The sequence below is a fragment of the Equus asinus genome, chromosome 4, assembly GCF_041296235.1.
Source record: "Equus asinus isolate D_3611 breed Donkey chromosome 4, EquAss-T2T_v2, whole genome shotgun sequence".
In the NCBI taxonomy this organism is placed as follows: domain Eukaryota; kingdom Metazoa; phylum Chordata; class Mammalia; order Perissodactyla; family Equidae; genus Equus; species Equus asinus.
This window is the reverse complement of record NC_091793.1, coordinates 98,757,771-98,784,641: the sequence shown is the minus strand read 5'-3', so window position 1 is coordinate 98,784,641 and position 26,871 is coordinate 98,757,771. Positions and strand designations below refer to the sequence as shown.

At 41.1% G+C, this 26,871-nt stretch overlaps 1 long non-coding RNA gene across 3 annotated transcripts in view; it reads right to left on the bottom strand.

Annotated features, from left to right (window-relative positions):
• Positions 1-26,868, bottom strand: part of LOC139045111 (uncharacterized) — a 47,035-nt gene extending 20,167 nt beyond the window's left edge. The window contains exons 1-2 of one of the 3 annotated variants that reach the window (XR_011502823.1): positions 26,273-26,868; positions 25,589-25,675 (exon numbers count right to left, since the gene is read on the bottom strand). This is a non-coding gene — a long non-coding RNA (uncharacterized lncRNA). The remainder of the gene's footprint in view (positions 1-25,588; positions 25,676-26,272) is intronic. The other 2 variants (XR_011502825.1, XR_011502824.1) reach the window with 2 other exon arrangements.
• Positions 26,869-26,871: the final 3 nt, after the last annotated feature.

Below are 26,871 nucleotides of genomic sequence, written 5' to 3'. Positions count from 1 at the left end.
AACTCTGCTCATGTGGGGTCATGGATTCCAGGCAGAGAACAGCATGTGCAGAAACAGAATGGTGTGTTTAGCCAACTGTGAGCATCACTAAATGCAAAGGGGAGGAGGAGGTCAGGGAGAGGTACAAAATCCAGACCAGCCTATAAAGGCTTTGCTAACTTGCTTTCAAGAGCAAGGGGAATGTCACTTAAATAGGGCACTTTAGTCCACTGTACTTATGAAAACATACCAGAAATCCAAATAGAGAGGCTAGAAGATCTTTCTCCTAGAAACAAAGTCATCCCCTCCTAGCGTCTCCTGACCTATGTTTGCTGTAAATCAGCTCTTAACATTCCCTAGACATGCCCCTTTCTGGGAGAACCGGAATTCTTTTATGACCCAAGTTGACTAGAAACAAGCACCCATACAATATAAGCTCTGTTTGCTGCCCTAACCAAGTACAGCCCCTGCCTGCTGGGCAGCCTATAGCGTCAGTTAGACAGAGCTGAAGGGTCATCCGGAAATGATCACGATAACCACCTGAAGATTCCCCTCAGATGATCCCACCTCTTCATTGTGTTGGTATTTACTCCCTCTTCCTTTTGGAACCTCAGAATCAAATATGGCACCTGAGGCAGCCCCAGAGATACTGTAGATTCATCTGGTTGCCCCAGTGGCCAAATCTGAGAGCCGCAGATTTCCCTCTTGCTGCTGACCCAGCAGGAAGGAGCAAGGATAGACTAAGTCAAGTTCCTCCCCCTGCCTCGCCCATGTAACTCTCCTCTCTGGGAGGACTGGCTTCCGTATCTCATTGGTTTACTAAATATTTTAGAAAACCGGAAAGCATAGAGTGTAAAATAACTAACACTCATGTACCTGCTCCTCAGTTTAAGAAACAAACATTTCAAGATCAGTTGAAGTCTTTGTGTATCCCTCTCTAACCACATTCCTTTCCTTCCTCTCAAGAAGTAATCACTATCCTGAGTGTGGTGTTTATCATACTGAATACTTGTCTCTATATGGTTACTATGGTATACTGTGTCGTTTTGTTTTGTTTTGTTTTGTTTTGTTCTGCTTTTTCTTCCCAAATCCCCCCAGTACATAGTTGTATATTTTAGTTGTGGGTCCTTCTAGTTGTGGTATGTGGGACGCTGCCTCAGCATGGCCTAATGAGCGGTGCCACGTCTGCACCCAGGATCCAAACCGGCGAAGCCCTGGGCCACCAAAGCGGGAGTGCACAAACTTAACCACTCAGCCACGGGGTGGGCCCCTACTGTGTTGTTTTATATATTTTAATATTTATAAAAATATTATCCAATGGCATTCTGGTAATGTTTAACAACTGACTCTCCAATGAGGAAAAACGGAGACCTGCTGTAAAGCATCTGCCAGTTTCCATGGTGTCCCCACCGTGGTCAATTTCAAGCTACCACGCGATGTCAGTGATCAAGGAATTGGGAAGAGATGAGTCCAATAGGTGGGAGCCAGCTCCAGCACGACACTGATGTGTTATATTGCTCTATACGTCCTTTGGTAACTTGACTTTTTTGTTGTTCAACATTACTATACTTGAGATTTATTCATGTTGTTACACGTATTTCTAGGATTTTTCACTCCTACTACTGTATAGGGTTAATTGTATGAATTGCTAAAATTTATTTTTCCTTTTGATTGACATTTAGGTTTCTCCAATTATCTTAAAAATAATGCTGGGGCTGGCTCCTGGTGTAGTGGTTAAGTTTGCGCACTCTGCTTCAGTGGCCCAGGGTGCATGCGTTCAGACCCTGGGCATGGACCTACACACTGCTCATTAACCCATGCTGTGGAAGCATCCCACATAGAAAACAGAGGAAGACTGGCATGGATGTTAGCTCAGCAACAATCTTCCTCAAGCAAAAATAAGAATATTGGCAATGGATGTTAGCTCAGGGCCAATCTTCCTCACCAAAAAAACATGCTGAAAAATCATTTCTGAAAGCACTTCCTGGTGCACTGGTGCAAAGACTCCAAATCTCAAAGTGGAATTGCTGGGTACCTGACTAGATTTTGCCAGATTTTTCTCCTAAGTAGCTATAATGACTTATCCTCCCAATAGCAGTGTATAAGAGTCTCATTACATCATTTTCTCCTGCTCTCAGTTTTGACAGATGTCATGAACTGAATTGTGTTCCCCTAAAATTCACATGTGAAGCCCCAATCCCCAGTTGACTATATTTGGAGATGGAGCCTTTAAGAACGAAAATAAGCTTATAAGGGTGAGTCCCTAATCTGATAGAACTGGTGTTTTCATAAGAAGAGGAAGAGACATCAGAGCTCGCTCTCCCCCCCGTGCACGGAGGACAGGCCTTGTGAAGACTCAGCGAGAAGGCGGCCACTACAATCCAGAGAGCTCTCACCAGAACCCGTATTTGCTGGCACCTTGATCATGGACTTCTAGCTGACACAACTGTGAGAAAACAAATGTCTGTAGTTTCAACTCCTCAGTCTGTGGTATTTTGTGAAGGCAGCCCAAGCTGACTAATACAACAGACTTTAATCGTCGCCTTTGAACAGACGCAGTTTTCCTTTATTTTGTTTTGAGAAACTCTTTGTTTCCTCCTATCAAACCTCAACTCTTATGTAGTTTGAAGAAACTCCCAAAATGACTCCTTCGTTAATAATCCATCTATTCGCTTATTCCCAGTTTACCCCTCTGCTCCACTCAGGCTGATTTTCTCAGATTCCTCAGACGTACCATACTTGTTCTCATCTCTGGACCTTGCCCGGAAAACGCTGTCTTCTTCCCCAAGCATGGCCAAGTCCTACCCATTTTTTATTACACAATTTGAACCCCACGCTCTAAGAGGTAGGACTCTTGGTTCAAATGGAGGAAACTCCAAACCAAACTCCTGTAGGTGCAAAATAGAAATCTGCTTTCAGGAAGAACAGAAGGGATGCAGGGACCCAAACAGCGCTGTTAGGTCCCTCTTCCGCTGTCCAGTCCCCACCTTCCCCTGCTTGAACTGATTCCTTTTACAGATATCCTTCTCCTGGACTGAAGGGGCTGATACCAGGCCACAGAAAGCTCCAAACTTACATCATCCCCTCTTATGCATAACCCACAAGAAAAACCTTTTCTTTCTCCCCCTCTATTTATAATATGTCGGGTGAGATTTTTCATTGGCCTGATTTGGATCAAGTGCCCTTCCTTTGTTCAATCCTTCTGGCTAGCAGGATGGGCTACTGTATTGCCACGGCTGGGGCATATGCCCACACCTGTAGCCAGAGAGTTGCTCCAGAGGAGGTTTGCATTGTGTTATAATCACACGGTATTGTGGCTGGCAAACCCGCTAAAACCACGTGGAAGGTAGAAGGTCAAATCTCCTCAAGATGGATCTTGATAAACACAAACAGAGGAGTCTACCGCAGGCCTGCTCCATGAAGCCACCCCTATTTCTCTACCCTCATCCCTCCTCTCCATGTCTGAACTGATGCTGTATCTATAGTATCTATCACTTAATTATCAAATATCTTGTGTTTCATGCTAAAGTATATTCTTGTTAAAGCTAGGGATCATGTCTTCACTTTCTGTGTATCCTTTGTAGCCCCTAACAGAGAACCGAGCCTGTATGAAGCATCCGATAAACACTCATTGATTCTTAGAATCTGTAGCCTGCTATTTCTAATGGGAGCTAGTCTTTTAAACCCATTCCTACTGACTTCAGCAGTAGTTTTAACTCAGATTAGAGTTTTGAAATTATAGTGAGATTCTGGAGATAATAACTGCCAAAAATGTGTATAGTGTGTTGCAATTTAGAAAATACTCTCACATTCTGTGATCCTTACAACTGGATAGAAGGCAGGTGCTTGTCCCCATTTTATAGACAAAGAAACTGAGGCTCAGTGTGGTTAAGTGTCTTGCCCGAAACAGACTGGCTGTCAAGTGGCAGAAACAGATTGGCCACATTCTGACTGGTCTTTGGGAGCAAAGCTTTCTATCACAGCCCCTCACAAGGGCTGAGTGCTGGAGGAGGTGTGATGAGGAACTCCTCTGGAAACGGCACCCTGGGGGGCTGCCCTTGAGAGCTTTGATCGCCTCTCCATCATGTGGAGGGTCCGTGAATGGATCAGCGTATGGAAACTCTACCTACATTTGGGCACTCGCCGCCTGGAACATGTGTTTGAAGCCTGGAACCAAAGCATCTCTGTGGCCCCGGACATTACTGAGGAGAGATGCAGCCCACATTTAAATGCCAGATGATAGAAGCAAGTGGCCAAGCAGTGCAGGCTTTTTTGCCAAGTTGGAATGGGAGCAAGTGTGACTAAGCCAAAGGGACTAGAGGTGGAAACAATTCATGTCTGGTTGGAACCAAGCACTGTGTTGGCGATAACACTTCCAGAACAAGCAAGGGTGACCCTAAACCCGTGTTCCAAGGAGCCCTGTAAAGGAATGAGCTGCACACACTTCTGTTATTTAACAGAAATTCACCAATGGGGCCCATCCTTTAACCTCAGAGCAAGAACAGAAATGTCAGCAGTGTCATCGCAGGCCCCCTCTGCCTGCTGCTAGCCCTGCAGAAGCTTGTAAAGGCAGAACTTCAGGGCCCAGACGTCTTGTTTCTGTTGCTTTTGCCAAAGAGTTGCTCCAGAGGAGGTTTGCATTGTATTATAATCACATGGTTTGCAAAATGATAGTTAAGAGTCTGTTAGCATTTCCACCCCAAACCTCATATTTCAGCTGCTCACAGTGACTCAAATATAAGAATTCTCTTTAGGCTGAAATTTGGCACACAGGGTCTCAGGCCCAGCTGGGGAGCAATTTCAACCTTTTTTGGGACCGGATTTCAATAACATCCATTTGGCTGTTTTTGAATAACAGCAGAAGCACAACAGAAGAGAAGTTAGCATTTTTATAGCAAAATGTTGCCATTATGTGACTCAAAAACTGGTATTGGCATGGGGGTTGGGGGTACCCACCCTAGCTACTCTCAATAAACCCTGGCAGGTGATTAGGCTTTGAGTGGACTAAGCACGCAAACTATTTTCTTAAATCTTTATTGAAAACCCAACCGCTAGTCTGTTGTTGAGAACAGAGGAAAGATTTTGTTTAATAGCATATTGTGTTTTTGAAAAGCTAAGTTGACTCAGGAACAATGACACATACCAGTGGATATTGAATTTCTACTACACCCACTCCTTGGTACAATTGGGGCAGTGGCAAATTGTAGGATGCAACTGAGTTCCCAAATGTAAAGGCAAAAAATTACAAGAGGGCAGGGGACAGGGAGAGGAAGGCAGCACCAGGATTGCAAAGCAAGGAGGAATATTGCTGATGATCGAAGATCAGGGACCCAAGATCTGGTCCTTCCTTCTGGAAGGAAGAAGACATCAGAACTCAGATATTCTTCTCCACCTCCCTGCTCACTAATAACGACTCATCGAATTAAAAATGACAGATTCCAAAAAAGCAAAATGATACCAAACATTTTTTAAGGAAATATTTTAGAGAAAATAAAGGCATAGAGTATAATCTAACACATACCCATGTACCCACCACTCGGCATACGAAATAAACGTTGCAAATACAATTGAAATCGCCTCTGTATTTATCAGCTTTTTTGATGATTTCCTTGCTTCTTAATATGAAGGTTTATTATTGTTCTCTTTATAGAGGATGCTATGTCTCCAGTTTGTATTTCATCAATATAATTATCCATGATTCCTCTTCCTTTTCCTTCTACATTATTGAAGTTTATCTAAATTCTGTTTAAATTTGTGCTTTTTTTCCCAGAAGTTCCTGGGTTCCACCACTGAACGGTAGTCGTGCATCAAGGTCGAGAACTTGAGATTCAAAGCACCTTTCTTGGTTAAAGTCAAAGGAAAACAATTCTCCTCACCCTCTGCCAAAATGATGCCCTAACAAACCTTAAGAACTTTCTGGCTGCTCCATTGTAGGAACTGATGCCCAGAGCCTCGAAATTCCAGCCTTCATCTGCTTCCTGCCACATCAAACTGCCTCTCCTGCAGTTCAGGAAAATTGCCTTTTGACATGGCCATCAGCCCCACCCTTTCTGTACTGATCAACACCTTTGCAAATAGAAACCTTGATTTACAGGCACCTTGATTCTGTGTGAGCTACCTCAGGTTCTCGCCTGACCTTTTAACCATGACCTTGGGAAGAGCTTCTAACCAGACTATAAGTAAACTGGTCATTTCTAAGACTTGGAGATACATTGATCCAAGAAGTCCCAATGCAGCAGGCTGTAGAAGTCATGGTCATTCCCTCTCTGGAAGCCATGGCTCACCTGTTCCTGCCTCATAGACCCCTAATTCTGTTCAGGCGTCAGGGAGCCACACGTGTGCGGGAGGCTAGACTCCCCCCCACCCCAGCACAAGGGCAAGAAGCAGCACCTTTACACCAGGTGGGTGTCTGGGCCCATGATTCCCTCATTTGTAGTTGCATGACTTTAGGTGAATTACTAAAACTGTGTGTCTCAGTTTGATTTCTCTTGTCAGAGATCGTTAGAGCTGACGTGCTGGGTTTGGCGGAGTTTAGAAAAAACTAGGAACTTGCTAATGTTGTTGAATCAGTGAATTAACCAACCATGGAACATAAGCTCCCTGAAGGCAGGGATTTTTGTCTGCTTTATCACTCAAACATCCCCACCATCTATGGCAGTGCCTGGTACATGGTAGGTGCTCAGTAAATGTTGGTTGAATTGACTTGTCTTGAATCTCAGGCTCACCAAATTTCAGGTACGACTTCTTGTTATAAGAGATAATAAATATCCCCTTACTTGTTGCCAAAAGCATCTTGATACACGGATATCATTTGTCTAGTCAGTACCATCCTTTCCTAGAAACAGTCCCCTCACACCTATACAAACATAGTTATGATGGGAGCTAAGTTAATACAGTGTGGTTCTATGGCCACAGTTAATTCATTCAGTGTTGGGTACCTGCCTGGGCATAGTTCTTCCCCAGAAATTTGGAATTCCACTAAGACATTCAAGCTCAATCTTGCTGCTTTTTGAAATGGAAGAAATGTGAACTTGTAGCCTGTTGGCAGTTGTATTTCCTGTATGTTCTCATGAGCCCCACAAAGAGGTTAGCAATCAGCAAGAAGAAAGAGTGAAACAGATTGCTGGAGAAACAAAGGCAAAAGATGGACGAGAATGTTCATGGTATTTAAGCGTGGTTCCAGTTGTTTTTGAGGCCCACCCACATCCCAGTACTTGGGATCTGGGAAGCACATGAATTTTCTTATAATAAAGTCTTCTTTTTTCCTTAGGCTATTTTGAGTTGGGATCCTGCTAATTGCAGAGAAAAGATCCTAAGAGTTTTTTGTTTAATTATAGCCATGAATTCTGAGCAAACTACACCTTACTTCCTATAACTTATATGCACCCATGAAAAGTAAAAACTTCGTATAAAGTAGAAACACTGAAGGACAAATATAATCCAAACATAACCATAAATCTCTGGAAACTCACACCAAGAACAAAGCCTATGAGGCCAATTGTCTCAAGTCTTCCTTTAATGCATCCTTTACAACCCTTCTAACCCAACCCTCTCTCTTTGTCCATACAAACATAGTGACCAATCTGAGGTTCTTCAATGTTTACAGTGCTGTGCTCCACTACTGTCCCTTGGTTTTTCCATGTGGCACCCTCCATACCTGGGAACTATTCTATTTTAGCTGTCCACTACTTTAAAAACTTCTTTTTTGAGTTGGCTTCAAATAACTTTATGATTTTGCTTGTATTTTTCTTTGTGGTTTCAACGTACAATTCCAAGAACTAACTATCTCTATCAATCTGAAACTTTGCTGGATTCCATGTCAATAATTTTTTACTGGACCACAGGGGCCATCTGGTTGAAGGCCATGACTCTGTTTGCCATTTGTGCAGCTGCCTTCACATCTGTACGTTCTGATGCACCCCTTTACTATTGCCTGCTTTCCATTGCATGTTGTCAAAGGCCTGGGGACTGCATCTGTCTGAATTTTGTTTGTAGGGCTCTGAGCATCGAGCACTGTGTGGCTTAGAACACAGAAAACATTAGTCTCAGCAAACTAGATTCATGAAGAGTCATGATGAATGGAAATGATGAGACATTTGAGCCTAGGAACAGGAACTGGATTCTGTATTCACCTCCTGGCTAAAAATGGTTATTTTAAATGTTCCCACACCGACCTACCTAATCAGTTTTTCTAGCTGAGACCTGTTTACATGGTGGTTATTTCCTTGGAAGTACTTGTTATTTAGTTGATTTAGTTGTTAAATATTAAGAGTTTTTATATTGGCTCTTTAGAATTGATCACCCTACATTCTTTAACTTGTATTCTCCTATACTCTCTCTCTTTTTCTCCCCCCCGCCCCACCCCTGCCTACATACACACACACACACACAGACATAGACACACACAGAGGTGTTCATTTGAAAACTCAGGCCTTAAGGCTGGATCTATACTTGGCCAGCATCTTCAAGGTCACTGGTGTTACTTCTTGCCTCTGCTGTGTGGGAGCCAAAGAGAGTGACTCATCAGGGTGAATAATGCCTCTGTAATACTACCAGATTGTGTTTGTCTCCACTTCAAAGCTCTTAGTTTTAATAGAATAGTATTTCTCCATCCCGCCCACCCAAACAGCAGTCTGGAGGGCTGAAAGGCAACAGTTAGATGAACAGTAGCACCACTTCTGTAGGATAGACTATGCCCCACCCCAACCGTGTCCCCCCAAAAACCGAGCAGCACCCCTTATGGAACTTCTCAGGCCAAATTCTAGTCAGGCTTTGTTGACTAGAGATCATCTCTCATCACCTCTTTTTCTCTTCTTTTCTTTCTTTCTCTTTCTTTCCTCCCTCCCTGCCTCCTTCTCTCCTTCTTTTCTCTCATTTCTTTTCTCTTTCTTCCTTTCTTTTCACCTCACCTAGAATTATCCTTTCTTGATCGGTCTTCAGCCCCTTGCTGTCATTTCAGCCCTTTATTTTCTTTTCCATCCAAAAAAAGAGTTTGTGACTTTGAGTTTGTCATAAGAAGAAAGAAAAATAGAAAGAAAGAAAGAAGGAAGGAAAAAAGAAAGAAAGAGTAAACAAGAAACTCTTTACACTTTGGAATCTATTCCCATTTCCACAGCACCCTCTTGACTCCTTCTGCAAGGACTCTATTTTAGAAATCACGTGTCTTTGGTGGAACTACGGCACAGAGTGGCCATGATGGAAGGAATAATGGCAGAACTACCATTATTGAGCCCTTAACCATGGTGCCAGGTGCATTATACACGTATTTCATTAAATCCTTACAACTGAAGTAAGGCTTGTTATCTTATTTACACGTGAGTAATGTGAGGTCCAGAGATATTAAATAACTTGCCCAAGGTCATAGCCAGGAAGGAGAAAGGTGGAAAATATCTAACTCTACCTGGTGCCAAGATCCATGCTTTTTTTGCTCAGCTGCTTGATTGAGAGGGGAGATATTAACCAGTCTAGAATTCCTAGTTTTTCTATGCCCTCCCTTTCTTTTTTTTTGAGGAAAATTAGACCTGAGCTAACATCTGTGCCCATCTTCCTCTGTTTTATATGTGGGATGCCACCACAGCATGGCTTGATAAGCGGTGTGTAGGTCTGTGGCTGGGATCCAAACTGGTGAACCCCGGGCCGTCTAAGCAGAGGACGCAAACTTAACTGCTACGTCACTGGGCCAGCCCCCATGCCCTCCCTTTCTTGATGCCCATTTGTGGAATAAAATGAAAAAGTGTAATTTTCTTTTATCATTCCTAAGTCATTTCAGCCCAAAGCACCTCCTCACTGTTGCTGATGGTATTTAGGCATATCTTTCCTACACTAGTGAACGATATATTTTAGACATTTTGCCAGTCCTCATTCATGTCCTACATGTGCTAATCAAAGTTCCTCTAACCTAAGGTAATGATATAATTAATCATCCAAACTGGGATACTTTTGATAAGGAAAAGGAGTGCTATTAAGTATTCTGGGCAACCTAGGCTGCCCCAGGCACAGTGGGATGTATGGCCACTCTCTTAGGATAAACTATAACCAAGTTAATGTCTCCTATGGACAAAGAGAGTATGGATAGTCCAGGCTTATCTAAACACTATGCAAAACAAGAGAACAGAGGTTGGGAGGGAGGAGAAGCTGGAACTACCAGCCCCAGACATCTGTCTCACAAGCAATTGCTGCATTTCTGGGTCTGGCTGTGTGTGGTGGGAGACAGAAGGTAGCTGGAAATGACTTAAAATTAGAATTATCATTGTTCCTATTTCTCAAGGAAGGGGTTTGCAAACTTCAGTGTGCTTGAGAATTACCACTGTTTTTATTTAAATTGAGGATCCCTGAACTCTGTACCTTAGAGATGTTGAAAATATAGTCTGAGGTGGGCCCGGTAAGCTGCATTTTAACACCCTCCCATAGGGATTTTGATCTAGGCAATTTATGAACTACCCTGGGAAGGGAAACAATGTTCTGTGATGCAAAGTCTTTGCTTCCTTTCTCCACAAAGGCAGGCACAACTTCAGAGGATGTTCCTGCCGGACTTAATGACACAACTGTTGACAACAGGAAGACTTGTTCACAGATATTGTTGGTATGACCTGAATCATCCTTCAAATCAAATAATTTAAACCATGTTAACTTTATAATTACTTTCAACATAGATTCTCAGTATCTTTACATTGAATTCAAAGAAAAGAGAGAACAACATTTTCTATGCTTTCTGATAATCACAGTAATAATAGTTGCCATATATTGAGCAATGCTCTTGTGCCAGGCATTTACATATATATGTTACTTTGAATATAAAAACCCTCAAAATAAGTCATGTTAGCTCTGTTTTATAAAAGATGGACCCCAGGCTCAGAGAAGTTAGGGGACTTGCCCGAGATCTCACAGCTGGTAACTGGCAGAGCTGCCATTTGAAAACAGGTCAGCTCCCTCACCATTGAAATATTTAGTGAACTCACAAGCACCCTATGAGTACGGGAAAATACTTGTTGGAAGCCCACATCATGCAGGTAAGCTAGTATGACCTTTCTAGTAGAATAATTCCTAGACAGAGTGGAGACCTGAATGGTGACTTGGAGAAATGCTGAGGCATTTCTTTGGTATAAAAAGGCAGGATAAAGCTGATTATCAGTTAACGTTTGGGAAACCTGGGGGTACAGCTAACCATTTTCCAGGCTGGCCTTTGGATTTATTTCTTTTTTGTTGGCTGTGCTGCTGCTACGCTCTTTATTCATATTTTCAAGGAAACACAAGTAAAGCGACTGTTCTCTAATTGCGCTCCCTTCCTGCAGCCTGCCTGCTTCTTCTGAGTACCACGGGCTGGTTCCATACGCAGCACGTCGTGTGGAAGGACTGGTGGCAGCTGCAAGTTGGTGTGTGACACATTGAGTAGTCATATTTCTCTTCTCTGTGGCCCTCCAAAGCCCTTTCCAACATAACTTTTCCCCATCTGTTCTCGTTTGCACTGCATAATAGGGGACAGGTTTTGGAACTTGGGATTCAAAAAAAACATTAAGAGAAAATAAAAATGAGATGGAATTTGAGTAGAAAGAAACTCGCTGGCTTCCCCCGCCCCTCAGTTACTGGGATCATTACCAGAGTATTAAATCGATCAAGTCTTCACTCTAGTCTAGTTGATTCTCTTTATGTGGTAGTGGGGAGATGGGAGAGCATTTAAAAATCTCCTTAAGCTGTCTGCACAGCAATAAGATAGACAGCGCGGCCAAGTCATTAGCAAATAGAGTTGCCCGATACCTGAGTTAAAGTTTTCCACGTTTGCTTAGAATCTCTAATAAGTTACGTTAATTGCCTCATGCCTCAGGTTCCTTCTCTACAAAATGGAATGCGTGATGTGAATTTTAGAATACTTAGAGGATTTTCCAAAGTGCCGTGAGCCCACCTCTGTGCGTGCGATGAATGATTTTGGAAATGACACAAACATCTTTAAATTTGAAAAGTAATAAGTTTCTTCTCATATATATTAGGAAAAAGACTGCAAGTGGCACAATATACTCATGATTTCATAGATATTTTTGCATAGGATGAGGCTAAACTAGGCATGTAAGTTTAAAAAGTGAACAGATTTAAAGAATATTCAGTAAATAATAAAAGTGAATATGGGAAAACAAAAACAGAAGTACGAGAATGGCGGCTTAGAATACAACTATAGCAGAGCAGTGGTTCTTTTATTCTTTCTTCACATTTTTTTTCAAGTTTTCTTATGGGCCTTAGTTTCCCAGTGTTGAATGAATCATAATCCTTGGGTCACAGAACACTATCATCATCAGTCTAGCAGCGGCTTACAATCCTTTTGAGATCACAGCCTTCTTTGAGAATCTGATGAAAGTTACAGAGATTCCCCAGAAAAATGTATATTCCCACATACAAACTAACTTCTGCATATAATTTCTGGGTTTTCAGGACCACTTGGAGTCCACCTGTGAACTGCTGGAGATTTCTGGTGCATCAATTCAAGGTTGTGTCCACATGCTCGGCAACCGCATTCTCTGCTTTCTTAAACTCCTAGGTCAGCAAGTGAGCCTTTAAGCCTCACTTTCTATCTTTCTGCAAGGAATGCCATCTTCTCTTACTGCCTACGCAGGGCAAAACCGCCCCCCCCAGTTCCCCCACCCCCACCTGCAATCTCTTCCCTCTCCCTTTTTTTTTTTTAATCAGAAACACTACCAGAAAGGTTTGCAGTTGGGACCTGTTGAAGTTTGCCCAGCTCACTTCCTTTTCTCTTGGGATCTGTTCCTCCCCACGCCACTAATGTGGTACCTGTAAGAGCTGACACTTACGTGGCTGTCACTGACTGGCACAGAGAGAGGCTCCTGCCCCAAGCCAGACCAGTCAGTGTTTTTCCATTTTCCACCAGAACTTGGAAAGAGAGGTGCATGATGTGATACTCAGGAGAGGGCACTTATTTGTTATTTCTGCAGAGAAGAGCACCAGGTGCAGAGAGGTGATCTATAAATGCTTTTGATGATATCGATTCCTTCAGCAGACTCCTATGGAGCTGAAAATGCTCTGGTTTTGCTTCCATAACTCCCACTGTCATTTTCCACCCTCTTCCCCAAATACAAAGTTATTTGTGAGAAAGGTGGTGGTAAGGTTGATAAGAAGAGTAAGGGTAACTGCTATCACTTACTGAATATATCCATGTACTGTACCCCCTCCACTCCATGCTGTATGTGTGCCCTCATTCAATATCCTCAGGCCCCTCATGAGGCAGGCAGTAATTTCTTCTCTACTTGTCAGATAAAGGAACCAAGGTTATAGGGTCAGAAAGTGCTAGAACCAGTATACAGAACCAGGGCTGCCTCACTCCAGATGTAGCAATTTTGTCTTCTAAACTGTGAACTTTTTCCTATTCAAAGTAGTGAAACATCTTACCCTTGTCCCTGCCTTTCTGTTGTTTCCATCCTCCCACCCTGCTCTCTCCAAGAATTTTTGTCCAATTATACTAGCCAATATAGATATATCTCTCTTTCTTTTTTAACTCAATGATAGCATCTGATCCAATTTCCTAAGATTTGCCTTTTTTTTCTTCTACTTATCGCTACATTGAGGAGCTGAGTTCATATCAGTACATTAATAACTTCCTCATTATTTTTCCTCATAGTGTTCCACTGTAACCATATGTCATAATTTAGGGACTCAGTATCCTATTGATAGACACGTAGGTTGTTTTCAACTTTCTACGTATAGTGCTGCAATGAAAACCTTGTACATATATCATTTCACAATTGGGTGAAGTACGTGCAGAAAATATTCCTAGAGTGGATTTGCAACGTCAAAGGGTATATACATTTGTAATTTTACAAGAGAATGTCAAATTGCCGTCCACAGATCTTGTACCAACTTCCACTATGACCATAGTGGCATGAGAGTAACTTGCAGTATTATTGATGATTTCCAGTTCTTGTTCTACTCCCATATCTGAAAGTTTCATCTTCTCTAAAATGTCTCAAATTGCTTTATTAAAAAACAAATCGTAAGACTTCCACTCAGTTTCTGCCCCCAGTCGCATACATACATATGTAGAATTTCTTCTGTTGTGTATTTTCACCTACTTTGCTTAGAGCTCCCCCTAACTTCCAAAGGATGCTCAGAGGATAAACTGCAAGTCAGTCTTGCATAACCACTCACCCAGCAGATGGTTGATCCCCAGGCCATTTACCACTAAGCCTTTCATGGGGATTTTCAATAACATCTTCCTCCTCCCTATCCCCGACCCTCCCTCCCCTCAGTCCACTGTCAGACTTGCCCACCACAAAGCCCCTGCCTCCAACCTTCCTAATAGTTTGCACCAATTACATCTTTGCTGCCACACCACTCTATTTATTCTTCACATTCTTTGGGAGGTTAATGACTGTGGAAATCTAAAACAGCCCCTCCTCAGGAAGTGGTAAAATCTCTTGGAATAACAGAAACAAGTCTTGAAAGAGCTCTTGAATTCATCGACATTTTCAGTTAATTAAAAACCCCAAAGAAGTAATGATATGCATTAAAATTGAAAATGATATAATGAGCAGCGACCAAAACCTGGTAAATTAATATGGATACTGGGGCCAGCCCGGTGGCGCAGTGGTTTACACATTCTGCTTCTGCGGCCTGGGGTTCACCAGTTTGGATCCTGGGTGTGGATCCTATGCACCATTTATCAAGCCACACTGTGGCAGCACCCCACATATAAAGTAGAGGAACATGGGCACGGATGTTAGTTCAGGGTCAGTCTTCCTCAGCAAAAAGCAAAGGATTGGTGGCAGATGTTAGCTCAGGGCTAATCTTCCTCAAAAAAAAAAAAAATAATATGGATACTGTCTGTTAAGTATGACCAATCAAAAAATACCTCAAGGAGGAACAGAAACACCTACTCCATCTCTCTTCCTCACAAGTTCACATCCCTTCTCCTCGTTTAAGTCATTTTTAGATATCACTTATTTAGCAAAGAAGAAGTACCAGAATCAGTCTCCTCCATGTGGTAATAAGGCTTTGTCTTCACAGGAACTCCAGTTCAGTTCGGAAACTTTCAAATATGGTTTTAAAGGCTTTTGTGAGTCAACTGTTAGTGAATCACACAAAAGGGGCCTTTATTAATAAGCATATTCTGTTCATTATAGAGAAATGAAAGCCTCAGAATAATTCACCAAATGTTTAAAGAGAAAACAAAAAACAATGTGGTAAACATATCAGGACTTGATGAGCTGTCTAGGTAATTGGTTGTTTCTGTGCACCTGGTTCCAAAGACAATATTTAATGTGTAATCTGTTTCATTTTGCTTGGGGAAGTAAGTGTAACTCTACCCCCTGGATCACATCTGCATTAAAATTAGGGGAAGCAGAGTTTTGTTTCAGTGAGTGGAAATTTATGCACATGAGTTGTCTTTTACATGGAGACAGCAATTATACCCCTAGAAATGCAGTCTGTGGGAGAAAATGACATATTCAACGCCGGGGAACAAAAGCCTAATGCTAAGGGGACATTAACAAGGTTGGGAACCCCCTCCCAACAATTAACATGATCATTTACAAAATCTGCAATCTATAAAATTATTTTAAAAACACATTTTTCCAAACAATGTTTTTTTCTCCTTCTTTCTCAAAAAAAAAAAAAAAAAGATTCAGCAGCAACCATGCAGAATCTATTCTACTGTAACAGATAATATTTCTAAATCTCTTCAGATATATTTAAGGACCGACAGAAACAAACTCCAGAGAGTGGTAGGTGACCCTGGTTTAACAGCCTCGTAAGGACTGAGGGGAAAATGTGGTCAAGAATTTTCCATTTCTATGTGAGGAAGTTGTGGTGAGGAAGCAAGAATTCCTAATCAGAATTCTAGAACACAGGGAGATTGCATAGAGCACATGCAAACAAGAGTCTCAAGAAGCTAAAACTGGTTTAAAAAAATGATTTGTTAGCTGACTTGTTAGAAAGGACAAAGTTGGAGCCATTGAAGTGGATTAAGTTTTTGTTTCCTCTCCATCTTCTCTGGAGACTAAGAAACAGATGAGGAAGGCTGTGTTTTCTGCCCTCATTTCCCCTGTGTCTTCTCCACCTTTGTGCTTGCTGAGAACACATAAAGTACAAATGACCACACTTTATTCCAAGTACTAATTGTATCACCAATAGAAAAATACAAGCCCTGCTAAACTGAAATAGGTTACAGTAAGTCCATTTGTTTTTGAGCTTTTCAAAGTTTTTAATGTTTGATCTTAATTTTTTGTAGATGTGTGTGTGCATTCTTGTTTGACTAGTTTTGCTTCAAATTCTGAGTGAAAAAACTTGTACTTTTTATTGATCTGCTATGAGAGTTTTTTTGTTTTGTTTTTGGGAAACTTGAGTTTTTCAATTAATTTTGGTGTATTTTAGAAAGTAACATAAATAGAGTAACTTCAATGGGCCAGTCTCTGGGGAAAAGCAGGCGGCAAACTAAATCCTGATTGGTTTTTGGAAAATACTAGGAATTTTAAATGTAAACAAACACGGAAGAAGTAGAGTTTAAAATATTCCTAATAATTTCTGAACCACCAGAACGCTAAAATCATAGATATTATAAAACAGTGGCTTGATAATACATGAGAAAGGGCATGATAGGATGGGATTAGGAGGCCTGAATTCTACCCTGTATTCATTAACCACGTCTTTTGGGGGAATTCGCTCAAGTTCTTTAAGCCTCTATTTCTTCAACAGTTAAAAAGTAAAATGGAAACGGGAGCCCACTGACCTGATTTCATCAACAAATCAGTGGCATGATCACCACCACACCACCACCAACAATAACAAAAATGGGTGGGATTGGGGGAGGGGTGGAGGACTAACTGACCTCAAGCTACAGGAGACTCAATAAAAGCCGAAACAGCCAAATGATGTAAGCAGTCATTGTCTGGATCCTGATTTGCTAAGACTTTTCTGAGAAAATCTAGGCAATTAGAATCTGAACGGGGGATTGGATGTACCAAGTAATCATTAACTTTGTTAGGAATCATTAATTTTAAGTGTCATAATGACATTATGGTTGGGTAAGAAAATGTCCATATGTTTTAGAGATGTTTGCTGACAGATGTAGGAATGAAATGACATGATGGCTGAAGTTTACTTTTAAATAATTTCCAAGAAAAAGGGAGGTATGAAAAGGGGGATGGGGAATAGATGAATCAAATCCTCCTAATCTTGATCATTGTTTAATTTGGTGATAGGTATATGGGGTTCATTATTCTATTTGTTCTCTTTTTGTCTGTTTGAAATTTTTCATTAAATAGAAACCCTAACACTATGAAATCTTCACAAAAAAAAAAAAAGGAAAAAATGTGGAGGCTGTATTAATTTACTTCTAACTTCTCTTCAAAACAGAAAACTCCGTCATTCTATTTCAAAGGCTGAATACTGATGACTATAAAAATGTAAAGCAATCTTTGTTTTGATTTTCAGAATCAAATAGTATCTTATTAAGGCTGGGTTCTGATTGTTAAATTCTACTAGTTCCTGCTCATAACCAACTGAAAGTCAAGGGGAAACAGACAATTCACAGTGGAAGAATTTCTTTTGAATACTTGATTTGTCCACAAACCTACACTTGATTTGTCAACAGGGAAGCCCGACCTTTAGCAGCAATAGAGTGAGCTTTTCCAGATCGAAAGCTCATCGCAGCTCTATGAGAGGTTGTGTGGAATGGCCTTTGCTGTGTGGTCACCCAGATCAATAAATTCCCTTTTTCCTCTCTCTTTGCACACAATAGGTTATGTAGCCATTTTCTATCCAGGAATAATCACTGTCATCAACGCTTTTTCCTTGCTGTTTGTCTATTTCTTTTCCCTTCCAAAGTCCTTTCCGTATGAAGAGATTCAAATGTTTTCACCTTTCACATTTTGAAACTCCATTTTCTTAGGGAATGTCTCTTAGAGATCAGTACAACATCTTTAGCTGTGAGAGAGAGACGTTTACTTCCTTCATTCCAAATTGGATCTCTGTGTTAGAAACCGGAGGATTCGGTAACATTTTGTAGTCTGTGGTGGAGCACTAGGAGGAACTCAGTCATAGTTAAACTTCAGAATGTTCATTGGCTTAAAAACTCCTGTTTGTGAAAGAGAGAAGTGAAGTGAGGCTTGGGTGCGTTTTACACACCCTGGTTCTCTGGCCCAGTGTTATAGGAAGGAACGACTTGAGTTGAATACAACTTATCTGTCTACTTAGGAAAATCAGTTTATTAAGGCAGCTTTTATTTATTGGTAGTAAAATACAATATTATTTTGGGAGCTTTCGAATGAAATGGGCGAACAACTGGTTTATCAAAATACTTATAAGGAACGTCACAGACCGCCCCCTCCTTTATCCCCAGTGATTTCTTCAGTACAATAGAAATGAAGAGTCCGCCTAAAGAAAGGCAGCCAGTCCCACAGCAAAGATGTGGGAAATAGTAAGTGGAAACCAAGTTAATCTTTAAAAGTTGTTTATAGATTGGAATTTCTACTTGGTCAGTGCTTGGCGGGAAAGAAAAAAAGAAAGCTCTTTTTATACTCTTATCAATAAAAGTAATCCTAACATTCCAATGGAATAATAGGTAAAGGGGCATTAACTGAAAAAAATTAGAAAAATACAAATAGTTGATGTATTTAGGAATAAGGTGTAACTTTGTTAGCAATCAAATAAATGCAAATTAAAACATAAAATTTTTAAAATTTCCAAATTGGCAAGGATAATAGAGGGTACGGTGACAAAGACAGTAATGGGTGTGGGGGGATGGACAAGCCACTGCAAACAGTGAAATGACTTACAATTGGAAATATGATCTAGATTCCCACTTTTAGGAATATATCCTAAGGAAATAACGAGATGCTATCAAAAGGTGTGGTACATTCATAGGTTTAAATCAGTAAAAAAAACCCCATACTCTCAGAGAATATCTAATGACTTGGGAAAATGCTGATAATATAACTAAGAAGAGTAAGAGAAAACTATGTGTATTTATACATAATATATGAATATGCACAGAAAAGACCAAAAGAAAATTATCCAAAATATTATATCTATTTTTGTCAGAAACAGTAAAATTAAGTGATTTTACCTTTTTGGAAATACTTTTCTCTATTTCCTCTGCATATTTATTTTTACAGTAAATATTGCATTATTTTAATTTTGTTTCTAATAGATTTATTTTTACCATAAAAGTAACAATTACTGCAAAATTCTTAGGAAATACAACACAAGAATAAAAAGTATAAACTTAGTGAGCTAATGTGTACAGGATTTCTCTTGGGGGTGATGAAAATATTTCAAAATTGATTGTGGTTATGGTTGCACAACTCTGTGAATATACTAAAGCCATTGAATTGTACACTTTGGGTGAATTGTATAGTATGTGAATTATCTCTCAATAAAGTTGCTATAAAAAACAAAAAAGTATAAAGATCACCTGCATTGCCACCATCCCAAAATTATCACTGTCAGCATCTTGGCGCATAGCCTTCCAAACTCATTTCTATGCATCGTACATGCTTATTTAAAGAATAAAAATCAGATCATACCATGCATACCGTTTAAAAAGTATTTTTAATTACAACGTGTATAACTTTATAATCAGAAAGTATAATCAGATGGAAGGATAATTAGGACAACAAAGTTCCAGTTCCAACCTTGTGGTTTTTTTTTAAAAAGAATTTTATTTTTCCTTTTTCTCCCCAAAGCCCCCTGGTGTTGTATATATTTTAGCTGTGGGTCTTCTAGTTGTGGCATGTGGGATGCTGCCTCAGCATAGCCTGATGAGCGGTGCCATGTGTGTGCCCAGGATTCCAACCTGTGAAACCCTGGGCCACCGAAGTGGAGCGCATGAACATAACCACTTGGCCCTGGGGCCAGCCCCACCAGCCTTGTCTTAAGGAGCTGTGAGCCCCTGAGGAATCACATGACTTTTCAGAGACAAACTTTCACCTGTACAAGGCAGGGCTGGGACTAAAGGAGATTTTAGTCCTTTTCAATTTTAGAGTTCTGTGAATCTATGCTTTCCTTAGTGAGGGGACCATAACAGTAGCAAAAACTTGGTGTTATAACATTGTTGTGATAGCAAAGACTATTAATCAATAGGGACCGGTAATCGTCAAGATACACTGTTATGTTGATAAATGAAGAAAACAATGGATAGAAGAGTGTGTATGTCATGCTACTATCCGTGTTAAAGCAAAAGAGAATACACGTATAGTTTCATATGTCTACAACATTTCTGTACAGATACACAGAAGCTGGCTTTAAGGAGAGGGAAGTGGGTGGCTGGGAAACTGGTGGTTCTGGAACTTACTTTTCACGATGCAATATATCCTTTAGTATTTGCAAATTTTGTGTCTTTTTTTAAACAATAAAATAATTATTAGGAAAAAAATCTTGTTAAGGAAGAAATATAGAAGTCTTGGGTGTAATGACAAATGATGTAATGCAACCTTGCCACTCATTCCCTTGCCTAAACCCTTTTAATCACTTCCCTTGCCCGATTCTTGTGAGACCTGCATGATTGCATCAAGCCACCTTAGTCCTCCTCTATGGCCATTTAGCCACATGTTCCTTTCACTCCAGTCACACTGGCCTTCTATCAGTTCCTAAAAACTTTAAGCTCTTCCTCCCTAAAAATGTCAAATGTAGCATCAGCAACTTCAGATAATATGCTTCTTAGGAATTCCAACTCAAGTTGTGGAATTTCAAAACTGAGAGACCTCTGAAATGGAACTCACCCCTCACTTTACACTGGAGAGAAGCTGGCCTCTACAATCTGAGGTCACACAACTAGTTCTCTGCTGTATGTAATTAACCTTAGCAGCTGATCTCTGGAGTTTCATTAAACAAAAGTAGGTTAATAAAAAGGAAGCCTTTGGATTTTAGATTTTGGTAGAGTGAGGCTACACTAGGACTTGGAAAGTTAATTTGATTTCTTATCCATGGAAATGTCTTCACAATGCCAATGCTCAGAGGGACTAATCAGGCAAAAGAATGCTCCCTAAAAATGAAAAGCCACTGTGATGCTGGATTCTACCAAGAACCACACAATTATGTTAGAAATATATTTGTTTAATTTGAGGAAGAAATGAATTTGATCATCCTGAGGACATTCATCCATGGAACTAGCTTTTAAAAATCCTCATCTCCACAATGTGGCTAAATTAACCGTAGTTAAGTAAATTAGAAACTCAAGCAGCTTCAGAATGTGAGCAAGACCTTGGACAGACCTGATGGGCATCTAGCCCTCAAGGTTGCAAGGAAATGGATCACCAAGAGACTGAGATGCAGGCAAATGACGAGATAAGGCTCTGAGTCCTCTGGGAAATTTTCTTCTGAAAGAAATGGACCCACCAGCAGAGCACAAAAAGGCCTAATCTGAATTCCATTCTCTACACCCTACCTCCCACTTCACAAGTATAAATCTATATACATTCTTCTCCAGTTAGGTTTTGTTCTAAGATTGTCAGACTCTTTAAAATATGTTTTTATTTTTATAGTTTATTATTTCTGCTTATAAAAGTCATGTTACAGAAAAGCTGGAACATACAGACATGTGTAATGAAGAAAATAAAAGTCAACCATATCCCCAACCCCAAGATAATTACTGCACATCCTGCACTATTTTCTTCTACTCTTTTGTCTTTGTGTATGTGAGTGTGAGGGAGTCATGTGTTTATAAGGGTAATGGAATTGGAATATTACCTTTGTCTTATATTTTTTTTCAACTTAACACTTTCTTGTTAGCATTTCCAAAATTATTAGATGATTATCCTTTTATACAAATCTTTGTGTGACTGTTGATTATTTTCATAGCATAAATTTCTGAAACGACATTATAGTGTCAAAAGGTATGGATATTCTTAAGGCATTTGATACATATCATCTAATTATCTTTAAGAAATTGTCTTCCAGTTTACACTCTCCATAGCACTGAGTGTCCTTTATAAAGTCAGTCTTACCAATAGAGAATATATATGTTCAATTGCTGACAAATTGTGTGAAATTTTTTATGTTTTGTTTGCATTACCTTTTCCTCAATTTTTAGAGTAAACCTTTTTCCTAATGTTCATATGTAATAATTTTATTTTTCTTTATCTATTCATGACATCTGCCCAACTTTCTGATAAAGGGTGCATTTTGTTAATCTGTAAGAGTTTTTTTTATATATTAAAGATTTTAACCCTTTGAGTATATGTCGTAAGTAGCTTCACTATTTGGCCCGCTTCCCCCTTCTATTTGATTGTTCCCTAAAAAAATTTTAGGAAAAAATTTTACCTAGTCAAGCCAGCCAATCTTTTTTATTTTTCCATAGCTTTTATTTAGAAAGTCCTTTTCTCATCCAAAGATAAGTATCTACCTATATTTGCTTTAATTTATAATTTTAAAAAATATTTAATTTTTTATTCCCTCTGGGAATATTTTCAGGAAGGGTGTCAGAAGAAGCAGTAATAGGATTTTTTCTAAATGCCTCAACATTGTTTAATAAATAATCTTTCCTTTCTGAAAGGTTTTGTAATGCCTCTTTTGTCACATGGTTGGCCCATAGCCGCGTATTGGTTTGCACGTAACCTCCTGTGTGAGGAGTGACTGGATTAACTTTCCCAAGTGGGAAGTAACTGTAGGCAGTTTGAAGACTCACTGTGTAGCCCCTACAGTTCCTAAAATCTGGTGGCTATTCAATAATATTTAATTTAGTCTTGTATGAAATGAACAATTACTGAGTCATTCACACACCTGGGAAAGTTTAACTGGAAGATAAACAAGTGTCTGTCCCGACTGGTTAAATGTTTACCTTTTGGGGAAAAGGGTGCCAGGCCTGACAGGATTTTTAGTGACTCTTTCAAGTTAAGATTTTCTCTTCCACCCCCTACTATGCTGATCCAGTTACTTTGATCTTTGGAACATAATATTGGTTTGTTATGGGCCTCAGGATTAGGACTAAATTCCAGATCTCAAGGCCCTTTAATTCATCATTCTCCAAGAAAAGTTATGATGCCACTGGGTATTTTCACACTTGAGTAAATATACAGACACCTTTAAAAGGAAAAAAATTCCCATGGACTTTTAGTGATGCTTTAAATTATTTTTATTAAAATATCATTTAAATAAACTGCATATTCTTACAGGTACTAACAGAAAAGGTATTGGGGTCATGGTTGCATGGTAGACATTCATATGATCCAGAATATGCATCATATTAATTTCCTTAAAAAATACTGTAACTGAAGCAAAAGCACAAATTTCATGGATTTCGTAGAGAACTTGGAGATCCCCTAAGAATATGTGTCCTACTTCCAGTCTAACAAAACAGAAATGGGCGAACCACTTGACCATAAACCACGCCCAACCCTCCAGCTTTGCCCTTTTTCCAGGCAGTTTGTCTATCTACTCAGTCTTCAAGGCTCAACTCAAATGTGAACAATCACATTTAACTAATCTAGATGTAAACTAATGTAACTGGTGTAACGAACCAGATGTAAACTAATCTTCATACGCCTATAACCATCACACAACTATAAAACCAAAACTAGGTAGGAACAAAACTATAAAACTAAAGCTTCAAATAACTTTATCTTAATAAGACAGATGATAATGTCTTGTTGAACAGAATAGTTTGCTCCTCTCGTCAACGTGGTACAATGTTGGTTCTACGTGCCCTTACGAAGTGAACAGACATAATTTACTCATTTCTTCAACCATTAATCTTTATTTTTCTTCAAGAAACCTTTAGAAATTGAACTGCAGCACATCAATCCATCAGGATTTTCATCAACAGCATCAGTTCTCAAACATCCCACCAATATTCTTCTAAAGAATTTGCTTCTAGAAGTTGATATGTATAACTAAGCTGATTTTTGCTTTATAGGTTTTAATAATCCATGTTCTCTTACACCACTGTGAAAGGAAAACTCTCTCTGGAACCAAAAAGAAATGGTTTCAAGATGAAAGGAAGTCACTCAATGTAGTTACTTAAATATTTTAAATGAAATAATTTCTAAAAATTAAAATTTATATTCTGTATCACTTACAATCAGAGTGGGGAGAGGCTGTGGTTACTGTTTGTAAGTCTAAGAGCTTAACTATAACAGAAGCTTTCTCAAAATTTTATGGAATAAATTCCCCAAATTTTATAGGAAAATATTGTACAGGAGTCTTAGGTTGCTCAAGACCTTGTTTCCTAATAGTTTTTGAAAGCTGTTGACTTTTAGAAATGAACATGTTGATCTGGGCGTAAAGGAGGAGGATATGCAGAAAACAGAAGAGATGCCAATTCACAATGCAGCAGGCAATTAATTAACAAGAGTCGTGCTCCTTGAAACATACGATGGAGGAGATCTGAGAATCTTAGAATAACAGAACATGTTATTTCCTCCAAGTGACTTTACTGGTGTGATTTTTCCACCAGAGTTAAATCAATAGATTAGACCTTGGGGTAAGGCAGTGGCTCTCCATAGGGGGTGATTTTGCCCACCAGGAGACATTTGGCAATGTCTGGAGACATTTTTGGTTGTCACGACTGCGGAGCGAAAGCATCCTATTTGCATCTAATGGTTAGAGGTCAAGGATGCTGCAAAACATCTTACAATGCACAGGACAGCACCTCACAACAATTATCCAGCCAAAGATGTCAATAGTACCAAGGTTGAGAAACCACGGATTAAGATGTCCAACCCAAAGAACTGTATCTGGGCTGCATCCCTGTGTGCATAGGGCTTGTGTGGAGGGCTGTAGCCTTGTGTATCCTCCTGCTCCACACACACACACACACACACTCAATCAATTTATCTATCTTACAAGGCAACAATCAATCAATCAATTTATCTATGTTACAAGGCCACAAGAACTACCCCGAATCCTCCCAGATAGTCTCCTGGAACACAAGTTAGTCACAGGAAGGTTGAGTTAGAGGATTTTGCATTGAGCCAACCACACAATAAGACCACTACTGAAGGAAAGGATAAAAGGAACAGTGAAGAGCATAACAGGATTCATCAGTTCATTTGTTCACTTATTCAGCAAACCTTTATTGAGCACCCACATGTGCCACCCTGCTAAGCATGATAATACACGGTCAACACAACCAAACCTGGTCCCTGCCCTCATGGAGCTTACAACCTAGAGGAGACTATAAAGGTTACCAAGAGGCCAGGAAAGTGAGGACTCAATAAATGTACCTGATAGAGGGACTCTTACGCAGCAGCTCGAGAAGCTTCCACATCTGTATAATCTCATTTGAACCACAGAACAAACCTCATGAGACAGGCTATATTCCCTTCTTAGAGAGGTTAAAAATACGGCAAGGTCATCCAGTTTGTAAGTGGCAGGGCTGACACTTCAGCCAAGTGACACTGAGGTCCCTGTTACATTGTTCTACAGAGCAAGGGTACATCTAGGCACTCTTACTTGATTGACCTGGAATTTCCTCCCCCTATTCCCACCAATCAATCATATAGGTCCAAAGCCCTTCCCTTTATGAAAAAGTGTCCCTAGCCTTCTCCATTTCTTCCTTATATAATACCTGGATTATTTTCTAGCTGTTTCATATATCTACACATACATATATATATATATATATATACATATATATATATGCCTTGTGTTCCTAATTAGATGGGAAACTCCTGACCTGCAGGGACCAGATCTTCCATTTCCTGTGCAACCTTTTGCAGTACTGCAGACAGTCACCCAATAAATGCCTGCTGCATGAATGAACCTGTAGAGATAAAAATACTTTACTGTATTCCCATTTATTGGTTTCATGCTTTTAGTTTGCTTGGTGATAGGACTGTACATTCTAAGCTTCCAGAGGGCAGAGAAAATGGCTTGGTGCTTTCCTTACACTTAGTAGACACCACGCAAAATTTGATCCTCGCATGCCTTTTTGATGCTCTGGATAACATTAGCACTCTGCAGTGTTTTTGTGCATCTAAGGACCGAGGTTGTTAGCCTCTCTGAGGCGGGTTATGTTCCTTCCTTGCCACTGTGAGCGCCCACGGCGCCTAGGACAGGGCTAGATTATTGTAGAAGCCCCCCCACGCATATTTTTATTACTAAGGAGGCCGACTGCGAAGGTGGCAAGCTTTTACAGATCCCCAGAGCTTGCGAGGAAATGAGCAAAGTGGAAGGGGATTTGAAGGCAGGTCAGAAAGGGCCTGGATGAGACTGCTGAGGCTGCTCTGGGAGAAGCCAGCCTAAGTCGGACAAGCAGGACTGCAGCCGCGCGCCGCCCGCAGGCCCGGGCCCGGGAGGCGGCCCGCCCGCCCGCCCCGCGTGCCCCGGGAGCTGTCCAGACGGCCCCGCCCGCGCCTACCTGGGCACTCACCCGCGCCGCGCGGCCTCTCCTCCTCCCACCCCGGCCGCGGGAGCCCGGCTCGGGCCTGCCCCGCCGCCTCCCCGCCGCCGAGGAGCCCTGCGGGCGGCGCGCTCGCGGCCTCCGCCGGGCCAGCCAGACAGCGCGGGGCGCGCCGGGGGCGGCCGGGTCAGGCTCGGCGGGGCTCGGCGGGCTCGCCCCCGGCCGGGAGCCTGCAGGGGGCGCGGGGCCAGCCCCGCCCCGCCGCCTTCCCTCTCCCTCCCGGCTCCCTGGATCCGCGCCGGGAGGAAATGATGTGTTGCTGCCTGGTTAATCACAGCTCCAGACACTCATTGGCCGAGCGCTCCGCAGCCACTTCCTTCTCCTCCTCCTCCCGCTCCTCCCGCTCCGGCTCCTGCTCTTTGCAGCCGCCGCCGCCGCCACCGCAGCCTCCCCCTCGGCGCTGGGGGAACTTTGCGACTCTCTGTGACCGTCTCCCCCGCCGCCCCCGGGCAAGCCCGCACCCGGCGCGCCCGCCCCGCCCGCGGCTGTCCTCTCAGCCCGTGCCGTAGCGCCTCGGGAAGTTTATTCCGCCCGCCCTCCTCCCCTTCCTTCTCCTC